A 16866-nucleotide genomic window follows, 5' to 3' on the forward strand; every position below is an offset into this window, starting at 1 on the left:
ATAGATGATCCCTGAGCAGAGTGGTACTTATTTTCCATGAAAAAAGCCCCTATTTTTCAGACTTTAGAAGGCCCATCAAAATGTTCCATTTCCTCTTAGCCTTCATCAAAAGACTGAAACAATTCTATTAAAATAGGAATTTTCTCTTAAACTTTCATTATTTAAAAAATTCTTTTTGAAAAAGAGGTGTCTGGAGCAACAAGGCAATATAGCTTTTAAGCTGTCTTTACTCTTTTATCCAGCTTCTCAAGAAGCAGGGGAAGATTTTTAGGACCCAAATGAGAATTAGGTTTGCAAAACCTCTCAGCTTTCACTGGAGCTTGAATGTTTCTGTCTTTGAACCTTTTAAATATCCTCTCATAACAAAGGTGCTGAGTAAGCATGTTCTTTCAGCTTGATTGAGGGCCAGATTTTAGGGTCAGAGTTATTTTTTAATGCCTGTTTTAGTATTTTTGGTACTTTCCACTCTCACAGTTATTCAGAAGTGTGCATGAAATGGAAATGTCTTTGAATATTTATCTTGCTTCCCTTTCTATTACTTGCCATGCTTTTTATAGGCTTAATTTTTCTTCAGTATTTATGATACATTCTGTCTAACTTCAATTCTGAGTAGCAGTTGTAACTGAGACTTAATGAAGTTTTTTGATGGTGAATATAGATGCATTCAAATAAAACCTTTTATTGTAACATATTCCCAAACTAGCCAGTGGTATTAATTGCGCTGATAGCGATTCAAACAGCAAACTGAATTTTTAGTTTGTATAGCCTTACAATAAGACCTAAGTAAATCACTGATAGAAAAGAAATTAATAAATTACCTGAAGTATCACCTCATGGCTTCTTTAGCAACAACTTTGTTTTCTTTCCTATATGCAATTGAACTTGTTTACACATATTCTTTCCTGTATACACTTGAAGTTGTTCACAAATATTTTTAATGAATATTTCTAAGCATTTTCTTGATCATAGAGTTTTTCTAAGCAGTTGATTGTAAGTAACTGGCAATCAAAATGCAAGCTGTGCTGATTCATTTTTATTAGACACATCACTTATAGCAAGGTATTCTTTGTCTCCCCAGATGGAGGTTCCAGTTCAGGAAAATATTAAAACAGAGATTTCAAAGGGACTTCATAAAATGCTTGAAGGTAAGTATGTTCCTCAGCACTTTACTGAGTCCAGAGCATAATGAGAGTAGTTCTTTAAAGCAAATTTCTGCTAGTTGTGTTTATGAGTTTACCATACACCTTCTGTCTGTGTTCTCCGATGTTAAATTAAAACTTGCTGCTTCCATAACACCCTTGCCAGGAAATTCATTTGCCAAAAGTATCCATAGAGAGGGAGCAGAAAATGAATGTGAATGCAACCACAGCAAATGCTGGTTTTATTTGAGTGAATAGTCAGGGTAGTAGAAGGTGCAATTCCAGTTCTAGTTACAGTCTAAACAATGTATGTCATCAATGAAACTACAGGATTTAAAATAAAGGCCTTTAGGCCTTTTTATGTACATTATCTAGCTACTCAAATATGGACAGCATTTGATAACTCTTTGGTTTTTTCTCTCCTATTTATAGTCATACAAGACAAGTAGATGTTTATACTTTCAGGTTTTTCTCCTTCCCATCATAACAAGAAATTTTAAAAAGCAATAGGATTTAAAAAGCAATTATACACACACATATTGACAGATATGACCATCTTCCTTCCATGCTGCCTGGTTTTGTCATGTAATTTAAGGAATGTAATCCACAGCTCTGACAATGACATTTATCATGTAACCTTGAAAGACAGTTTGCCATACAGAGGGGCTCAGACCTCATTAAAATCTCATTCCCAGCCAGCATCTGGTGATGGAGGACTTGGTACAGGTACAGAAAGTTCATTGTAGGGTCAGAGCTAGAGGATGGGGATGAAATTTCTTCTGACATCTGCCGGGGGATAGATCTTCTGTGTAGGGTGTTGTCAAAAGACAAGGGCATGTGGTAGACCTTCTTGATTGGACAGCAGAGGGTAGGATCTGCTGCTTTTAGATTTCTAGCCAGTGGATTGGCAGTTCAAGCTACCATCTCCAACTGAACTGAACTCCTATAAAGCAACTTCATTTAGAATATTTCTAAAATTGCTCTAATTTCAAGGATTGCACATGCACACATTGTTTCAGTGAATGTTAATATAATTGATATCATGTATTTAACTATTAGTAAATCTAGTTTTACTTTGAACAGTGTTCAGAGTTATCACCTGACAGCTAATTTTTTGCTACAGAATGTCTGGTTATTATGTGTATAGCGTGTGAAACATACATATTTTCATAATAGCAGGAGACATAGTTTGAAGTTTCTCTTGAAATTGTAATCAACAAACTGTTCTTAATTTAGATGAAGCAAGCATATCAAACACAAATATTAACCATTATATCTTTCAGTGATATTTTAATGTAATAACAAGAGATTTGGAAATAAATCACCAAAGCTATAAAACTCATATATGCATGTCCCATGCTGATTGTAACACAACTTGTTTACCAAGGAAGAGGAAGTCTTGCTTACATGGCAGAAAGCAAGGGGAAAAGAGTTTCTCTTTGTCATTTACTAGGTATGTCTGTGTGGACTTTATAAGCACAAACACATTAAGTATATCAAAATACTAGGTTTGCTTTCCAGTCAATGGTACCTGGTAGGAGTACAAGAGTGGATTTTGATTCATCATATAAAAAACTTCAGACATATGTTCTTCAGTGCAAAGCATTTTGGTTAGGTACACAATTGGTGTCATTGGCAAAGAATAGCTAAATACAGATGGATGTGAATCCATACAAGGACTTTATAACTCATTCTCTGCAAGAACATGAAGAAGGATGAAAAACCAGTGAGAGTGCTGGTAGTTTGCTGCTAGGAGAAGACTGGGAGGCAGTGGTCTGGGCTCTCAGTTCTGTTACTGATCTGCTGCACACAATTAGACACATCATTTTCTCTTTCATTTTATTAACTCAGCCACAGCACCTCAGGGTCACTATGAGGCAGTAAGCTCAGTTGGTCATATGGGTGCCTTCCTGAATAGAAATTGAGGAAAGCAACCTTCTGCTGCAGTGTGGGGTAGTTGAAAGTTAATTTATGCTGGCACCCTCTGTTTTCTGCTTCGTCCTCCTGTGAATAGTAGGAATAGAAACACCATTGATTCTTCATGGGTGTTCAGCTTCATTAATAAAGTGGTTCTGAACAACAGTTTTCAGTCCTGAGGGTAGGTAAGTTTTATTCATTTTTTTTTTTCCCCACAGCCTGTATTCTTATGTCCTGGCAATGGTTACAGCTGGCTATCCATCATAGTAGGGTAACCAGACCTTTACTCCTAAGTCAGTAAAATCTGTGTACCTCTGGGGTGGCGCATGAGTGTTGCCAGCCTACTGCAAGCCCACCTCCCCATCTGGCTGCCCTGCCTAGCTCTGTCTGCATCTATTTAGACCTCCTGGTGTGCTGTGTGTTTTAAACTATGATGTGTTTAAAAAATAGTCATATGTGTTAAGAAAATAAACTTTTAACGAGGTTTTTTTTTTGAGGGGTGAGGAGGACAGAGGGAAAGGGGAGGGTGGAGGAGGGTCACAGAGAGGAAGTGTTTGAAGGTACCTGCAAAGTTTAAGTTAAAAGCTTTGTAGGACTTTGTATGTACTGGGACAAGACTTCCCCTGAAAATAGCAGGGACTTAAGGAGCACAGTGTCTCTTGGATGTCCATCCCTTTAAACATGGTTTCAAAGGTTATTGGACACAAGCCAAGAATCTGTAGTCCTCGTTTGCTAATAGTTGGTTCTTCAGGGATTGTTAATCCTTCCTGTGGTTTTCACACATAGCAGTTTGTGACAGAAGGGCACAGATCCCCCAAATGGTGTCTTTTGGGATGTCAGTAGCTGTCATGTCACAGTAGTCCAGAGCTCAGTATGGGCTAATTTCTCCTGGGAGCATTTACAGGCTGAATTTTTAAGCCTGTGTTCGCTGTTGTTTCTGTGCTTCTGCTTTTTGTATCACGGTACAGCGCTGACCCAGGAGTTCGTGGCATGATGACATGTGCTAAACCTTCAAACAACATAATACACTCAGCAACTCTAGAAAGTGGTTGTTCAGCAGCAGCAAATGAAACTGGTTAGCTGGTGGCTCATTTACACACACACAAATTGTCACTGCATAAATTGCCATTATCTCTGAAAACCTGTCAACTTGCCCAGCAAATGGCTCTTGCAGAGGGCTTGGAGGGCCATCAAATTCAGCCTGTCTTAGACAGCTTTTTTGACTCACCTCTCTTGGATCAACAGCAGGAGGGCTTTCAGGGCATTTGCGAGCTGTGAAAGGGCAAAGGTTATCCTGAAGGATAAACAGGGTAATAAGTGACTCAGTCAACCAGTAGAGGAGGAAGACCACATTTGCAGTAGTGTGGCTACAATATAGAGAAGCTATACTATAGCAAATCAGTGTGAGAACTTTTTCCCCTTCACACCATGCCCTGCTACCTCAAACTTCTTCCTCAGCCATGAAGGAGCTGGCCCACAGCTCAAGGTCACCCCTCCAGGTCACTCAGCCCTTTCACTCAGTGACAGTGAGACTGGTATTTAGGTGAGATTGGCTCTAATCTGTGAAATACGCACAAGTGATCTCTATTAGGGTATTAACCCAACTGACCAGGTGGTAAAAAGCTCCATATTACAGTGAATAGCCTGAGAAGAGACTAATTTGCTTGACTCTCTAGCTGGGGAGAGAAATGACAAGTAAAAGGAAGGCTTTCTCTACACCAGGTATAATTAAGCGGCGTGCAGCTTGTTGCTTCAGGATGCTATGGAATTGTCATTAGAGAAATTTGTTGTCATGATGTGACCAGCAAACAGTGCAGTCCCCATATAACCTCTGGCTGAGGAGATTTTTTAAACTGTGCATGGCCATTATTAAGAGAAATCTCTCCTAAACATGATCAGTAGCCCCATTTACATTCCTAATCATCAGTACTCTCTGTTGTCAGAGATGGTTAGATCCTCGGTTAGAATGCTTGGTCTAAATCTATATAGTTCCTTCCATACTTTTAACCATTTTTTTAATCCATCTGTGAATTAAGACATGGATTGTACAGCTTGGTGCTTTGAAGCTTAAACCTAACAGTACAGAACTCTCTAATGGGTCTAAATTCTCAGCCAGTAGATTGGCTGTAGGCTTATTGGTGAGGGGTGAGTCAAGTGACTTAAAATAAATCATCCTAGAACTGTCTTCTCTGATCTCTAAAGCGTATATCCTGTTGCTATTGCAGCAGGATCTTGATGTGAAAACGAAAACAGAATTTCATCTGAAGCTTTAGTTCTCCCAGAGTACTTTAAAGCAGATGTGATTTTATATTCACAACACAAAAACCTGAGCCATTCAGTATTTCGCTTGAGCATGTCATTTATTTTCAATCTCCCTCTGAGTAGCGAAAGGTACTATGATAATAAATGAAAACATAAATTCCCTTGAATTGCTCTCCTTTTGCTTTTTATATTGCTGCTGAGATTTTTGTTAGCCTTGGTTTCTTTTCCTGACTGCCTTTGAGTCTATTCAGTGATGTCCCTTAATGATTCTAGTTGGTGTTCAGAAGAGGAGAAAATCCTCTCTCAAATCCAAGGTGTTGATGAGACTCTGAATCAGAATTTTTTTAAAACTAGGTTTACTTCAGATTCAGTATGATATTTCTGGCCAGAGCCAACAAGAGAAAGGAAGCCCTTCTACACAGCTAGTTAGTTGTCATTCTTGCCCACAGTTGCCAGGCATAAAGATCTCCTTACTGTAATTTGGAACAGGAACCTGAATGTTTTTTTTTTAAAACTTTGTTGCTGTCTATCTTGCTGAGTTTCTTCTTCATGGATACAGTGGGTACTTAAGCATTGTTGGGGGCAAAGTGACTGATTCAATGATTTGTGGGCATTCAGCAGGACTGCTTTCGGCTGCATTTGTAGTCCTATTTCCGAAGAAGCTTTTCTTCTTTGTCTTTCATATCCCAGGAAACTGCTTTGGCTATTCTGGAAAAGCATGTTCAGCTTGCATGCTGCTTCAGACTTTTTCCATGAAAGTTCTTGATATCCTCTTCTTTGTGGAACAGAACTAAATGTCAGAGTCTGAGTGTTTGTGATGAAATACAGTTTTTGTTTTCCAGACAGACCTGCCAGTGACAAATAAATGCTGGCAGCACGAAGCAACTGTTGTGACACAGCCTGTCAGGCAAGTAAATCTGGGCCTTGGGCTTTCACCACTTTGGGCTCCTGGTGACAGGTGTCCAAGTGGCTGCTGCCTGACTAGTCTGCTTGTATCCATAAAACCTCACACCACTAAGTCACAGCAAAGAGACTTGACATCCAGTGAGAACCTGTAACAAGACTAATACAGAGAAAAGGCCTTTCAGATCTGATCAGATGCTGTTACGTCTCTCTTTGTTTTACCAGTGCTGTTCTGGTGAGCAGGGTTTTATTCTAGACAATGCAAATGATGTATTGTTGTCATAGCTGTTAGTGCTACTATGAGAAGGAAGAGCCAACCTTAAATACTCAGTGCCTGGCTCTTTCAGTGGGCAGTGTGCAGCTGACAATTTCCTTTTTAATGTCCTTTAATGCAATAACAGACCCCTATTTACTTGTAGGTACTGAATGAGCAAGCTTTACTACCGATAGAGAAGTGCTTCTAATAACTGCCAACAATGTTATGTTGCTGTAATCCACATTATGGCAAGCAAGGTAAAGAGGTTTGTGCCATTGCTCATGAGACAAGAGGGAAATAATGATTTTAGTAGAATGTTTTTTGGGGGGAAGCTGTGTTAATATATAATTTTTTGGCTAAATGACTGTTCTCTTGCCATTTGAACTGCACAAAGTGAATCAAATGACTGTGTGTTGTCCTTACCCTGCAAAGCCGAGTCAATCATGTTGAGTGCGAGCAGTGTGAGTCTTTGCAAGTCTTAGGAAATACATTAGAAGTGTTTAGGGCAAAAGGTCGTATTTTGAATTAAGGGATGGAGCTGCATGCTCTTTATTTCTTAGCTGAAGTTTCTGAAATGTTTTTCCTGGTACGTGATACTTTTCATATAACTAAGAAGCCCCTTGAGGAACAGCTCGCAGTTGTAAATTCTGCTTACAAATTTTAATTAATCTTTTTTCAATAGATACTGATTTCTACTAGGTCAACATATATTTAGCGAAGAGGCCTCTATGCAGTCTGCTAGTACTTTTGCAGTATTTTTGATTAAGCATGTAATTTCAATTACTGTCGATACGGCTTTATCCAAAAGCTCTTTTTAGTATTTATCTTTTTTTTCGGCTTACAGATGCCAGCAAAGTAGCATTGGTGTTTTCATACCACACAATATAAGCTACAGAAAAGTACAGCCATAAAAAAGCAGGGAAACAGCAATATGTATACTGAGGGCTAGATTTAAGACAGGAAAGTATCTACATATCCTATAGCCATGTAAATCCTGCTCAGTGTCTGAGCCAAACTCTCTAAGTCTTTTAAATAGCCATTGGCTCCTTAAGGCCAGATTTCCAGTAGTATTTGTAAGAGTGTGTTGGTGGACTGCAAACTTTGGTCATTTCTGCACTAGGCATTTCAAGATACAGATATTTAGCTAGACAGATTTTCTGAGGATTTTCATAATACTAAGTACTTAGACATTTTTCAAAATTCTGCTACTGTCTGTATCTGCATCTTTAAGCCCTTAAATACTTCCATAAATCCAGACCTAACATCTTTAGGCTGCATCTGAGTGCAGTGAAATTAAACAAATGTCCCACTTCTCAGAAGTCTGCAGGAGTTATTCAGAACTTCTGAACGTCAGACTATGATTACTAATGTGTTTAACTCACTGAGGTTTGTTACTAAGTTTATCTGTGATAAAATTCACTTGCTTTGTGGTGCTGCTGTTTACTAAGACAGTAGGAATGGCAAGGCACAGTTCATAGAGTAGTCCTGGTTTCTCCTCGTGGGAGAGTGCTACATGGCATTGTTCAGAGGCCAGACAATCATGGCTCTTTCCTCAGCACTGAGCAGGAAGGGTGGCCTAGATACCTGCCCTGAGCAAAAGGTTTGGAGTAGTGGGTTTTGGAGAGGAGGAAGCTTCTGCACATGTGCCCTAAGCATGATGGTGATGGGAAACAGATGAACACTGTGCTGCCAAGATCATGGATCGCTGTATGGAGCTTCTTCCTGAACTGTCTGTCACAGAAAGTATGCAGAGGCACCAAATCTGGGCTGACCAAGCAGCTTGGCTTCTGATAATCACCTCTGTACTCTCCTGGTTTCACAGGTCAGGTCCTAGTTTCACTGCAGCTGAGCCAAGTTAACTAACCGCTGCCACGACCCTACTGCTGAATAAATGGCTTGTGAGTTTGGTTATCTTTTTTTTTTCCCCCCTCTTTTTGTCTTATCTCTTATTTGGTGCTCTGAGACAGTCCTGTCAGCACAAAGAAGCATACAAGGACATACTGCTATGGGGAGAGGACAAATATGAGGGAGTGACTGTGGCTGTCAATAATTAGGACAATTTGTGCTGCTTGGCTTCAGTTTGCGTAGTTACAGCATGAGATTTAGCCCTGCATAGGTACCACAGGTTGCTGATGGCATGGAAGTGAAATGGGCCTGAATCACACATTCAGGAAGAGGGCAGGGAATGGGCCCATGTGTTCAGGATTCTTTAGTCTCTGCCCACTTCCCACTTTGCAGGCGTCAGCTGAGGATGACTACGAGATTAGGATGTATTTATGTATTATGGTGATAAAGAGGAATGACACTTTGGGGTGTGTTGAACTTCTGGAAAAAAAATATGTGAATTTGCTTCTTTCTGATGATGCAAGTGTGTTGATAAGCCCCAAGGGATCATACCATTCTCTGATAGCAGCATCCAAGATCCTTCCTCTGCTCTAAAGGCATTTCATTTCAGAGATATAAGGACAGTAATGAAAGCTTCCTCTCTACCCTCCTCCCAAAGCAATTCCTCAGCTCACAGGTGTCTGTCCAAAGCTGCGTCGGTAATACTCCAGTATTCAGACCAATAAAAATTTTGTCAAGAAAGCATAAAGTTTCTGTCAGATCTTTTCCATTAAAAATCATTTTTATAGCAGCAGGCTGTAACAAGCACACAGCTATGGAGTGAAAGTGTGAAATGATGAGAAATCTGGACAGTGTTATCATCCAATGGGGACTCAGTGGCAGGCCACTTAGAATGCCTCCAGTGTATGAAGCGTGACAACCAGAATATTTTTCACTACAGATTATAATGTAAGAAATTTATTACAGATCTCAAAGGGGAATGGCCCACACCACCGATTCTGGTCCTTTCCCCCAGATATATTACTCAGATAATATAAAGTCATAACTCCTTGTAAATTATTTATGAGCCTCTCCCACCTTAGATTAAAAAACATTTCTGCTGGATATTTGCAGGGTTAATATCTGTAGCCTTGTGTTTGATTTGCTGAAAGGCACCGTTATTTCTGTAGTCAATGGGAGGTGTATAGCATTGGCTTTGTCTGGTAACTACACAGCTGGTTGTGATATGATCAGAAACAGGGCATGCAACCATGACCAGAACAAGTAGATCCAATCACAGAAAGCTACTGTAGCCCAGGTGGAGTAAATTTATTCAGTGAAAGAATTCGCAGCGTGATCACTGACCAAAATTAATCTCATTGATAGGAATACCTCCGTTTAATTTTTCATGATGGTTCATGTCACCAAGAGCATCATGACATGAACCAAATTTTACATTCATCAGATTAATTCCTCATTTTTTTTATCCAGAAGTCAGGTATGTTGATAATTTGGAGCATATGTGTAGCAGACAGCAATGCCTGCATTACAGACAATATATGTCAACTAGCAGTTCTATATGTGATAATGCATTCATGAAACATCATACTTTTCAAAAAGTGACTTAAGAATATAAGTAGTCTGAGATAGTGACTTCCATTGTGAATGCAGAATCTTACCACAATTAATGGGTGAGTTACATTAAGAATAAGGAGTGCATTCTGATCTGCCAAACCTTAAGCTGTTGTAGACTAGCAAAAAATACTGGAAAAATAGCAGAATTTTACAGTCCCAAAAATGAAAATTTTATAGGCAATGCAATATTAATCATGGAAGTCCTGACCATGTGCTTCAATGTTAAATACATTACTTGGGATAAGAAGGAGGGTTTTAATGGAATATAAATTTAGCTAAACTTGTCTACAGCAGTATTCCTTCGCTTTCCTCTGAGCATCTTGTGACTAGACATTATCAGACACGACAATGGACTTGAGGGCATGCTGGTCTTACCCAATCTATTGTTTCTTCCGTAAACTACTTTCAAACAGGTTTGTACCTCATTTATTAATCATAGGTTATATGAAGAGGACCAGGATGACAAGGCGGACAAACATCCCATTCATCAACATGCTCTCCTAGGGTCCCTCTTACTTTCTTATCACAAGAAATAGCTGCAAATGTCCATTCTGTTAATTTCCATGTGAGGTTTCATGGATGTACTGACTTAGCAGCTCGAGTTGGTCCAAGGGGCAATGCGTAACCTTATCCAAGTAGTGGTGCAGTGGTATCAGTGCAGTGATATCAGAGCTGAGCAATGGTTACAAGACTTCTTATTATCTCATCTGCAAAAGCAAGCAATGAAAATCATTTTCAGTGATGCATAGGTAAATGAAGAGTAAAATTGATAAATCGAAGCTTTCATTCTCTAGCAAGGTTTTGCTTTTACTTCTGTGGCAAATCATAAGCTATAAAACCATTTGTTTGGAAAACTGAAAGAAAATGGTATATTAAAGATCTGTCCTAGAATGAAAGTTCACAGTGAGGAGTGTCACTACAGTTCAAATCATCACTGCATGTGCCTTCTAGGTGGTCCAATAGCTGGTGGCTGACTGGACTCTCTTCACATCCTGTGGGTTCATTTTTGTGTGTCATCTGAACCTACCCCTTTCTGTATGCAACAGCCTGTAATTTGTTGTCTCATTCCTGGTTGCAGGACCCTGAACCCCACTGCTACTGAGGTGCTGATGGAACAAAGCAATGCCTGAGTGAGGTGTGTGTTTCTGAGACTGGCACCTTGTACCAGCTCACTGGCTCAAATGGTGTCCTGTGACCTAATCAGTCACAGATTTTACTGGGTTAAAAAGCAGTGCTACCCAAAACTCTTCCTGTGCATGTCTTGAAATTCTTTGCTATTCTGTCAAAGAGGAAAATAAGTATCCTAAGTGATTTGCAGTGGCAGTGAAATTAAATGAGGAAGTGATAAAGTAAGTTGTGGGCAGCTGCACAGCACCTGAAACTAAACAGAATTACAGTCTCCAGGGAGGTTATCTGGTCGGAGGAGTTAGCTTGTGTTGCAGAATGCTTAGGAGAAAGTGGCTGACATTAGTCTCCTTGGCATGATTCATTTTAGAGGGATTGTGTTTGATATAGCTGTATATATTCTGTGTCAGTCTGTGCATCAGCAAACATACTTGATGCAAAATACATGATATATGAACAATATCCAGAGACAGAGATGTTTAACAGTGAAATAGACCAATGAATTACACAGTTACATTTTCCTGTGGACAAGTGGAATTGTTACTGTTTTGCTAGTGAACTATGGAAGATGGTGACAGCTTAACACAGAGGTAATTTTTACCTGAGGAAAGTTTGTTTATTTTTATTGGAAAGAATGGACAGTCTATCCCATGAATCAGAAGGGGTTAAAATGGATGCAGTCTGAATCCCTAAAGCTATCTTCATCTCTTAGTGGAGAAGATTGAGTAGGAGTGCTACAGAACTCCCAGCAAGAGGAGTCTGTTCAAGAGAGCTCCTCCTAGATATTATCCAAAGCCTAATCTAGTCATATGTGAGGAAATGTCTCTAGCAGGTCAGCTGTCAGGGCAGGCCAACAAATCAGTTGTTAAGAAAGAGAGAAACAGCTCTGAGATAATCAAAGTACAAGAAGTTGGAGTACAATCATTCTTTTATCACTGATGTCCTTTACAATTGTCTAGGTGAGTTTAGTTGAATAAGACATTTCTCCTGGCTTTGCCAGGGTCCATCCACAAGGATACAGCACTCCAGCACACCCTCTGGAATCAGGTCAGGACATGAGAGGAATCAGAAAAGTTTCTATACCATGGCGCTTGCTTAAAGCTGTTTTGCACGGACATTAGACCAGAGCTAACATTCAAGTCATAAGCATAGGACATAAGCATCCATCTGTACTTTTGACAGTCCACTTACTGCTAAAAGTGGGATTAGGCCTCAAACTACAAAGAAATATTTTTCGTGCCCTCTTCCAGAGGAAGGTTTGAACAAAAAAGTTTACATTTACTGTAATATATATTGTTTGATTTTACTCTGATCTATTGATGATTTAATCACTTGAACTTCTTGATTTATTGATTTGATTTTACTCATGACCTTGATGTCATCACCACATTGTTCTATCTTTAATTGCCTTGGTGAAATTGCAGTATATTAGCTCACTGATGTGCTAATTTAAGTGCCTCTTTGCTTGCTCATCCTCTTCAAGAAAACTCATTTTAAAAAGTCAACATAACAGGTTCATCTGACAAATTTTGCAGCATGGACATTGCATTCAGTGGGTACAAATAACCTTCAGTGAAGAAGATTGCAAGTCAGTGGTTTCTGACTTACTATCCAACTTATCCGACTTACTATCCAACTTTCCAACTTACTATCCAAGTGTTTTGGCCTGACCTACTAAGAGGAAAAAGCATATCTGTACCATACGTTGTACAGAAACTCTGCAGTGGGACAAGGTTCATTGTGTGTATACCTCCTATATGTTGCTTCCATTATGGACAGTGTGTCAGAAGAGAATTTGTGGGAGACATTGCATGGAGCCCTGTCCTGGTTTCAGCTGGGACAGAATTAATTTTCTTCCTAGTAGGTAGTACAGTACTCTGTTTTGGATTTAGTATAAGAATGATGTTAGTAACACACTGATGTTTTAGTTTTTGTTGAGTAGCGCTTACCCTGAGTCAAGGACTTTTCAGTTTCCCATGCTCTGCCCATGAGTGGGTGCACAGGAACATGTGAGGGACCACTGCCAGGACAGCTGACCTGAACAAGTCAGAGGGTTATTTCACACCATGGAATCTCAGGTTCAGCATATAAGCTGGGGGAATTACCAGGAAGATGCTGATCACTGAATGGGGACAGGCTGGGCATTGGTCAGCTGGTAATGAGAAACTGTATTGTGCATCACTTTTTTTACTCAGGTTCTTTTACTCTCCCTCTCTTTATCATTAAAAATATTATAATAATTTAGTATTATTAGTATAGTATGATCATGATGTTTAGTATAATATTTTATTTCAATTATTAAATTGTTCTTAACCTCCAAGATTTACCTTTTCTTTCCTATTCTCCTCCCCACTGGCAGTGTGTGTGGGGGAGAGTGAGTAGACAGCTGCATGGTGCTTAGTTGCCAGCTGGTGTTAAACCATGACTAGCCCCAGATTTCTTCTCCTGGAGCTACTTGACTAAAGCTATACTGCTGCTGCCACAGCAGGGTAGATGGGCCACCTGTGGGTGGCAGAACAGCCCCTCTCAGCTTGGTGCTGCTTGGAAAATTGAGGGAAGGGGGGGAAAGTGGATACTGCTTGGCAGTGGAAGGCAGAAGGTGATGCTACTGAAAGGATAAAAGTACATTATGCCTTAGTGGTTGCTAAGGGGATCCCAAAAGCTGGATGCAATCAGCTTTACCAAGGTCCATTTTCTCAGTAACAGCTGTCTACTCCACCCATGTACTGTTAATCACTCTGACACTACCCAGAGGTCTATACAACTTACTCCACTTTCTAGCATAGGTACCTGAACAGACAGTCCCAAAGAAGTTTTGAGACTGACATTATGAAGCCACAAAAAGCCATTTGGTTGAATGCACAAATCCACAAAAAAAAAGTGCACAACCATGTATCTGTTTTACAGTTGTATAAGCCTGCTGATATCAGCCATTTCAAATGGATGTGGGATGAAAGGCATCATTGCTCTTTCACAAACGGACACTAAGGTCACTCAAAATCAATAGCAAGTAAGAGGTAAAAAGCAACCCTTAGAGAAAATAAGGTTGAAACTGCTCCAGAATTTGAGGTTCAACCAACCACTTCTGTAGTGACTGAGTGTACAGCATTTCAGCTTGCACAGCTACAAAAGCAGTTTTAAAAATACCTGTATTTTGTGCTCTCTTTTGTTTGCAAAGTCCCTGCCCTATCATATACCTCAAAGACAGAGCAACGCAGCTACACAGGAGAAAGCAGTAGCTTATCCAGAAATGGGCATTGAAGTCCAAAGTTCTTGTTTGAACACCAGAAGCAGTTCTCTTTGTATTTGCTAGTTCTTTGTATTTTCAACAGCAGCATGGACCACTACAAAGATTTATAGTGATGTTCTATTAATATTTGTCTTTTTCTGTATGCTCAAGCGTTTGTGTGCTTATGGGCAGCTGCTGAGGTTTTATATATATATATTTATGAGCTCACATTTATCTATAAAACATTGCCCAAATTTTTGGATTATGACTTTTAATGCTTATGGGAAAATGCATGTGAGAAAATAGCTTTTTACTAAAATACTTGTGGAGATTATATCTGTGGCGTGTTATGCATATTTTCTGTGAAAGTTTTCCAAATCTTCTTGATTTTAAAAACTTATTTTAGATTGCTTGATATTGGTGACTAGCTTTCTTGCATTATGGCACCTAAAAGTAGAAACAGTGCTACAAGTAGTGTGGAGCAGGGAAGAAGGATAAAGTTTTGCACCGTATAGACTTGCCTCCTTTTTCTGTCTTAGACATTTGCCTTTTCACAACAATTTTGTTGTTGACATGCTCAGCTTGTGATCTAATCTGTGCTCATTAGAGGGCATTTTACACATGCACAGAAGGCAGACTGAGGGAGGGGGGTGGGGAGAGCCTTTGCCAGTACTTAGAATTTGAAGTTACTTCCACAAAGTAGAATTTGTGTGCAGCAGTCACTCTCCAGGCCAGATTTTGAATCTGTCACTCCAACCATAAATCATATATTCACAGGAGTGGAAAATTCAAATAGACACCTGCTGTCTAATGGAAAAAGTTTTTCATTCCTGCTCTAAACAATAGAGAAAAAGTTCAAGCTTTATTAAAGCCTTAGCAGAATTTCAGTAACTCCAAGTGGGTTAGATTTTTGTTAAACTTCATTTGAATGCTTATGCATTTTTTATGCTATATTAAGTAGACCATTTAATGGATTTTGATTGGTAATGCAGCCTGAAGCCTCATTACTTGAAAGCTTTATAGCTACCAGAAATATGTGTTTTCAGTCTCTGATGGAGAAAAATGGACTTTCTGGTTGGAGGCTGGGTTTTTCCAAACTTGAGAAATCAATAAATTTTGTCATCTTTTTATGATGGACCCGGAATTTCAGCTCTCTACTCCAAGTTGTGTTTTGTGGATAATATTCCTGAAAGGAGAATTTAGCTGTTGTAATTGGTAGGATGTTGCTTGCAGACTGTTATTGGGCATCTCAGCTTGGGCAGGACATCAAAGTGAGACTATTTATTGGGATAAACAAAAAAGCACAGGCATGTGGAAATTGTCACCCCCTCTTGCCTCTGGGTGTCTAGTTTATATTCATTCTAGTGGAGACACTCATGGTGTCCTATTTTCCAAGAGCATTTTTTCATTCTTCTTTTTTTATTTTTTTTCTCCTGTTCTACATACTTAACACGAAACTCACTTAAAGCATGATAGTATAGAAAAGTGCTAGCAAAGAAGGATTGTTTGCTACTTTTTATACCAAAAGGAGAAAGGTGTTGTGAGCAAACAAATGAGATGTCTGCTATTCTGTGACACAGGAATGCTGCATTCAGAGGAGATGTCTTCTGTTTGAAGGCATCCAATGGTGCCTATAGTCAAGGTTGCCTCTTGGGAGGGAAGAAGTGGTCTTAATTAGGATGATACCAGCAAGAATATAATGATGTTTTATGTACAGTGTCTCTGTGACTTAAAGCTGCTATGAATTTGTCCTTCAATGGAGTGCTGAATGAGAAAAGCTATAGTAGGACTGAAAATTGTATTGAAGAGAATGACTGCTGCAAAGCTAATTTTTTTTCTTTTACTGAAGAACTCTGGCTTTGTGTCATGTTTTCAAAAGCAACAGTTCTGTTGTGAAGCAACAATCTGTGTGACAGAACTGAAATCTTCTTGTAGTTCATGCTTATGCATCAGTACAGGACCAAAGTGCCTTGCCAAGATGTTGGATTGCTGGTGTGTAGGGCCTGGGTTCCTGCAGAGGAGAGATTGAATTCTTCAGGTTGTACTGGCATTGGCTGATGGCCATGTGTAATTCAAAACTTACTGGGTATTGCTTTGCTCTTAGAAGCAAGAGTTTCTTCAGATGTTTTGTGTCTAGGAGGGAGCTATTCTGCATGTTGCCACCTTCTCCCTTGAACAGTAATTGTGCAACTTTCCTCCCTCAAGTCCAACCTGACCAATTTTCTGTTTGTCTCCAAGGCAATATGCTCCTGCATCAGTTGTGTGCTGTAGATGAAGAGGTAATGAGATGGGTGGCTGGTAAGCAGGGCGTTATCCTCCTGCCTGTGCCCAGGAGTGGGTTGCAGATGGACAGAATGTGCATCAACCAGCACGACTTGGGTCAGTACAGAGAGGAGCTGAGCTCTACTTTTGTGTGAAGCAAAGAGTCTAGGGATGGAGCTGGATGTCTTCTGTCAACAAAAAGCTGCTTCTTCCACAGAGCAGACAGAAAGAGCTGCAGGCTCTGTATTTACTGCAGAAATTGTGCAGAATACTGCAGAACTGGCTCTTAAGTGTGTGTAGGTCATTAACTGAGT

At 39.6% G+C, this 16866-nt stretch overlaps 1 long non-coding RNA gene across 1 annotated transcript; it reads left to right on the forward strand.

The window, feature by feature from the left end:
• Nucleotides 1–1074: 1074 nt before the first annotated feature.
• Nucleotides 1075–6391, forward strand: LOC135413842 (uncharacterized). The gene is made up of 3 exons (XR_010430428.1): nucleotides 1075–1145; nucleotides 2423–2592; nucleotides 6161–6391. It is a non-coding gene; the product is annotated as an uncharacterized LOC135413842 (long non-coding RNA).
• The last annotated feature ends 10475 nt before the right edge of the window (nucleotides 6392–16866 follow it).

The sequence above is a fragment of the Pseudopipra pipra genome, chromosome 4 (genome assembly GCF_036250125.1).
Source record: "Pseudopipra pipra isolate bDixPip1 chromosome 4, bDixPip1.hap1, whole genome shotgun sequence".
Taxonomy (NCBI): Eukaryota; Metazoa; Chordata; class Aves; order Passeriformes; family Pipridae; genus Pseudopipra; species Pseudopipra pipra.